Source organism: Pogonomyrmex barbatus, unplaced genomic scaffold, assembly GCF_055798465.1.
Source record: "Pogonomyrmex barbatus isolate J1 unplaced genomic scaffold, ASM5579846v1 scaffold3, whole genome shotgun sequence".
Classification (NCBI taxonomy): domain Eukaryota; kingdom Metazoa; phylum Arthropoda; class Insecta; order Hymenoptera; family Formicidae; genus Pogonomyrmex; species Pogonomyrmex barbatus.
Genome location: NW_028297127.1, coordinates 18,826,446 through 18,832,358, shown reverse-complemented (window position 1 = coordinate 18,832,358; position 5,913 = coordinate 18,826,446). Strand labels below are relative to the sequence as shown.

General features: G+C 39.1%; 1 long non-coding RNA gene across 1 annotated transcript; it reads right to left on the bottom strand.

Annotated features, from left to right (window-relative positions):
- Positions 1-215: 215 nt before the first annotated feature.
- LOC148936125 (uncharacterized) lies at positions 216-1,638 on the bottom strand. Its single transcript, XR_016139967.1, has 3 exons — positions 1,578-1,638; positions 1,092-1,184; positions 216-551 (listed from the first exon to the last, which is right to left on the bottom strand). It is a non-coding gene; the product is annotated as an uncharacterized LOC148936125 (long non-coding RNA).
- Between the last annotated feature and the right edge of the window lie 4,275 nt (positions 1,639-5,913).

Genomic DNA, 5,913 nt, shown 5'->3' with positions numbered 1-5,913 from the left:
AAAAAAAGAACATTCTTCTTTACATTATATCGACGATATAGCGATACATTAAAATTTCGTATAGATTACATCTCGTTTAATGCGTTCATCGCAGCGCAATGATTCGCTTGAAATCTCATCATCATCAATCTTATTGCCATCAGTGATTGTATATTATCGCTGACTTAATTCAAGGAACCGTTCGATAGGAAAATTAGCAGCATTTCTGTTTGACATATTATATTTTCAAATAGTATTCACACGTTGAGTTATTAGCTTCCTCGACCAAGGAGCACAATTCGTAGACCGATGCTCTTCGATTTGTACCTTCTTCTTCGTCGAAACTCGAGAGAGACCTTGCCTAATTAGTTCTGGTCTCTCTCAGGACCTTCAGGCAATTCGATCCTACGTAATTGCCTTCACGGCTTCTCCTTGACCTCGACATCGGCTCCGACGACGTATCCATATGATCCAATGATTCTATCACGTCATTTTCTACGCTTAAATGACTCGATTCTTTTGAATCTTTACTTTCCTTTGCGGCATCCGCGCCAATCTTCTTTTCGTCCTACCTGGTCAAAATAACAGACGCATTAGCAATTATAATTAAAGGTACCAGATTAAGAGACCAGGCTAAAGTTATTTTAGCAGAGAAATACCTATATTCAACGTATTAATAACAAGAACAATCATAATAGTATTACTTTAAACAAGAATATTATTAATATATTTATATGGAAAATGAAATTATTTTGAGATGATATCGCGTTATTAATTATGTTTTGAAATCAATTAAAAGACACATGCTAGCCGATGCCAAGCTTACTCTGAGCTTAGTCGATTCGATTAACTCGTCTATTCGAAACGCGTACATAATTATACGATACAATTCACATTTATTTATATGTCACGTTCGATCTTTTTTAATTTATCAACATGTGTCGCGTTTGTTATTATCTCTTCCATTAAATAAGGAGTCATGACGCGTAAAACGAAATTTTGATCGCATAATTTTAATTGCGTAATTTTAATTGCGCAAAATAAAGAACGCTATTAATCTTCGTCATCTAGAAAAGAGTTTCCTTGACCGTATACCACCTGAATCCACACACTTTTTATCATAGTCGCTCTTCTTCCACATCGATCACAAAGATACGGTTAAGTCATCGATCACTTGTTCTATCGCGCTTATCACTTGCTGTTTGCTGGGACATGAAATTTGATGAGAAATTCTTATAGTACGCGACAAAATATAAGATTTCACCCAATCGTTGCATTCGGATAACACAAAAGAAAAATAATTTGATCGTGTTCTCATTATAACTATAAATTTTTTTTTCTATACTATATAATAATTGATCAATAAACAAATACTATAATTATGCAATTTTCAGAAAATGTTAGACCTAACGTATTAAAAAGGTAAAATATAATGAAGTAATAAAAAAAATAACATTTTCGTGGAATTCGTAGAATTTTTTATTTGAACGAAAAATTCTGTTTATTATAGAGAAATTAGTAACAATAGTTCATTTGAAAAATCACGAAGGTGTGTCGACGGATCATAGATACGTTGCGTTATTAGAACAAACAGTTACCGACAGTTAGAAGATGTAATCACGGAGGAAGATCTTAGCGAGAAAGTGGTTTCGGGAGGAGGTGGAGCTTAACTGGCCAGGGTGTGGCTCTCGAAATACCCGGAGGGTAGTTAGTACATGTAGGAAGAGTAGTAGAGGGGCTGAAAATGATTTAGGTTCCTCGGATGTTGAGGGAGAGCGGGTAGGGAACACCACGGTGGTGGTGTTCGATGAGGGGGTTGGTTTCAATATGAGCCAGCTGGCGCCTCACACGCGGATCATCGCTGATACCTATGTTCCATTTCGATGGAAAGCGGGTTTATGTCCTACGTTTTGCTGCTGCCGGGGAAAAAAAACAACGATCTCTCGCACTTGATACCAGATTTGCCCGCAATAACGCATCGGCCAAGAGGCGCCTCGAGATGAAAAATTGATTCCGAGAACACGAGGGAAAATGCATATGCGCTGTCTGACATAATTTAGAAATTCAATTCAGTCCAACAGTTATTTAGGAAATATGTATATATGTGTGAATATGTATATATATATATATATATATATATAAATTTAATAAAAAGAAAATTATCAAACTAAGATCAGATTTGCCGAGCAATTGCCTTCTCCATTCTTCGTTTTATTATCAATAATAGTATTTTAGTAGAAACTCTATATTCATATCTGTAGTGTTTGTATCTTTGGAATTTTTATATTAATTTAGCTACTAAAAAAATAATGTCGAAATGCATATTAACGATTTTTCTCATTTAAAACTTCACGCTCCTTAAAATATAAATTTTGCAAATAGCTTTTTATGTTAAAGGCCGCTGAATAAAGATTATTTTTTTACATATATATATATATATATATATATATATATATATCATCAAATAAAAAAAATCAGAAATTTAGATAAATACTAAAAGGACAACAATTGTTGCGTACAAGGATACAGGAAACTTCCTTGATTTTTTAAACTCTTTTGTATATTAATGTCCTTGCCGAATTACTGGAACAGGGTCCAGAACTGTCCAAATATTTCTAATGGAAGGATGAGAGTGGACGGTGGATTGAATGGCGCGTGTCATGCCAGTGGGACGCAAGCCTGTCGCGATATGATCGAGAGGGAACCCGGCTCGCCCTTGGGGCAACAATAAAAGGATCCGCTGGACAACGAACGACCGAAAAACACGGCTACCGCCTACTCGATCGTTTGTAACGCCGCGGTGTCATTGTAGTTGTCCTTTGCCGTGGTCGTCATACGCATCACCGACGATTACACAAAGAGCGCCAACCGAGACCGACAATGTGCAAGATTTGTCCAAGCGGGCACGCCGCGACCGTCACAATGGCGAGCGCGTCAGAGCGATCCACGTGCGTTTGCACAGCTTTGAGGCCTCGGGAAACTTGGTATCGTGCGGTGTCTTCCGGTGTCGGACTCATCCACGCGCATTATTCCTCACTGCGTGCGTCAGGATGTTCAATAATATTTCAGTTACTACGAAAATATAAATGTACTACAGTTACATAGGTAGACATATTAACGATTACCCTACTTTTTTTATCGAAGAATAAAAACGTACATCTATCATTTTATTTCTCAACTCTCTGTCTGTTTCTAATAAATTCGAAACAAATCTATTAAACTATTTTACAAAAAATATATATTTACATATCATTTACATCATCATCAATCATTTACATATCTGCGCGTTACCCGCGTGATTCCGTTTTAATAATTATATAAAATTGTCACAAAATAATCCATCACCAATTTGTCAATTGTTGCTCTATTCGTACTTATTATATCTTATAACAATCAATTTGGATCAAGACTACATTATATTATCTTTATTTTCCGCCGATGCGTGATCGCAATGTACCACAATCCCACATCCGTTCCTCTTTTTCTCAGCTCTTCTGACTTTTCTCTTTTCGTTGTGACTTTCGTGCGAGAACACGCAAAGGATCCAAACTTAAAAGTTGCGCCAGCACAATAAGACAGGCCGCGCGAGTCGGCCAACGAGGCCAGTTTCCAACACCTGGCAGCCCCGGAGCGATTCACCTTAGAAATCGGAAATACAAATTGTCCGGGGGTGGAGTGAAGGGACGTGCGTTGTAGGGAAAAAAACCACAAATCACCTCCCCTCTGGCCATTTACGCTGTGCTCTTCCATTCCCGTGGCGAGTGAATCCAAAATGGCGATAACAAGCTTCTTGCCTTCGACAAGCTGCTGTTATTCGGTGAAAGTCAAAAATTCAATGTCCCGTTCCGTCAGGGTTCCTATTGTCAGCTAACACGACACAATAATGAAGTCTACATGTACGAATCAAGTATCTATTTACCGACTCTGTTGCGACCATCGGACGTTTAGATTTACTATAAGTTCGCTTCTCAAACACTTTAAAACTAAAACGAGGAATTTGTAACTCTTGTGTGCCATTATATTTATATTTTGTGAAAATTTAACAAACTGTCATATGTATAAATTTGATTTTAATTTCTATTCGCATTTTTTCTGCATTATGAACTTTTTTTACATTATCCACAACGTATAAATAAATTTTACTTGTGAGATCAAAATTAATAATGAATAATATGATAATGCAAATGTGCTCGCGTCAGTTTATCCTTTCGAGTACTAGCAATAATTACTCCGTTTCGCTTGATTGACTTAATCACAATGGTCGCATCAAATGATGCACATCATATTTCTCGCTGCAACTCGTTCACCAAACGGGCGAAGCCAATTATTAGATAGTATGTCGATGGGGCGGACATACACGTTTACGAGGTAATATATTAATAAGATGCCAGATAATTATTTTCGCGTTATTCCTTGCGTGCCTCGCACTCGTACATAGTAATTCGATTCCCTTCATTTTAGCGCGCGATTTCTCTCCGCGCCAAATTGAACATCCTCTCGTTACTTCGCGAGCGAAGTCAAATTCGCCTTGTGAATAATAATCGTACATCCCTCGCTTTATGCCCGCATCGCCTGCCATTCAAACTTCTTGTAAGCGAGATCTCGAACCGTTGCATTCTTGGCACGCCAATTAGCATTATGGACACAGCGGATATTTATTTCAATCTTCGTCAAGTATCGCCACATCGTGGTATATCTTTCCTCAGAATTGTCGGATTTATCTCCAACAGCTCTCTTGATGGTACCGAAATTCTTGCGGTCACGCGTTTCATAAATTTTGTTCCGTATAGTTAATAGCTCGCGGAGGTTTTTTTCAGACACGACGAAAGTGCGAGCAGAGTATAAAAAGCCTGAAATTATAATGATAATAAGAGATAAAAGAAAAATTGTAAAAATATATGTACGTACTCGAGAGAAAAATTCTAATTGAAGAACGATATTGCTGTTAGAGATTAATTTAAATCGTTCTGAGGAAGCGCGATGCGCATATATGATATTAAAATAAATTTAAGAAGAATTCTTTTGAGACCTTTTTTTAATTTTTCCATACATTTGCATACTCGTGGAAACAAAGACGAGTTTTAGATCTTAATAGCGTCTTCATCCATATCGATTCAGATTCATCTCAGAATCGTACCGTCGGAGAATGTCGGAGAAGCTGACCACTCCCGGACCAGTTTCGGTGCGAGTCGGTTGTAAAACTGATATCACATGGTTAGGAAGGAAATTGACCTCTCGCTGTAGCTGGCGCTGTTTCGAGTAGCGGCCGAGAGCACGCACGGCATCGGAGATCCGATTAGCTCTGAGGCCGTGTTATATTCCTGTAGGCGGGGAGGCGCGACCGGGGCGATACGGACGATCGTGCCCGTGGACATAATTTACGCCGAGAAAGGGCGAGTAGCGACAGCATTAGTAGCTAAGTAGGACCCTACGTTATCCTACATCCCTGCGAGGAGTGCGCCTTTGCGTATATACGACGAGGACACGGACGATCCTCTCGGAGGAGATTTCTATCTGCCGCTAGCACCCGCTAGGCTGGAGAACACCGAGAACCATTCAGATTACGATCTTTCGTTCTAACCAGCCGCGTTGGGTCTTTAACGTGAAAAGGAGTCGCCTTGGCAAGATGCTGCGTTTGTCGCTGGGCTTGTTGTTATCGTCGTTTTCGTGGTATCATCGTGGCATTTACGCGTTTACCGGCGACAGCCGCCCAGCCGCCGTTATTATACGCAGATGAGCAGATTGTTCCCATTTTGCCGGGATATTGAATTCTTTCTACGCGGCTCTTTCGCGTACGGAATGCCCCACAATTGCATATTCCTGTACGCAGGAATATAAGAGATACATGTGTACAATAATTATGCATCAATAATAAAACGACATCATTTTTTGATCCGATATTTTATCATCGATCCCGTAGAATGCTGGCTCGCT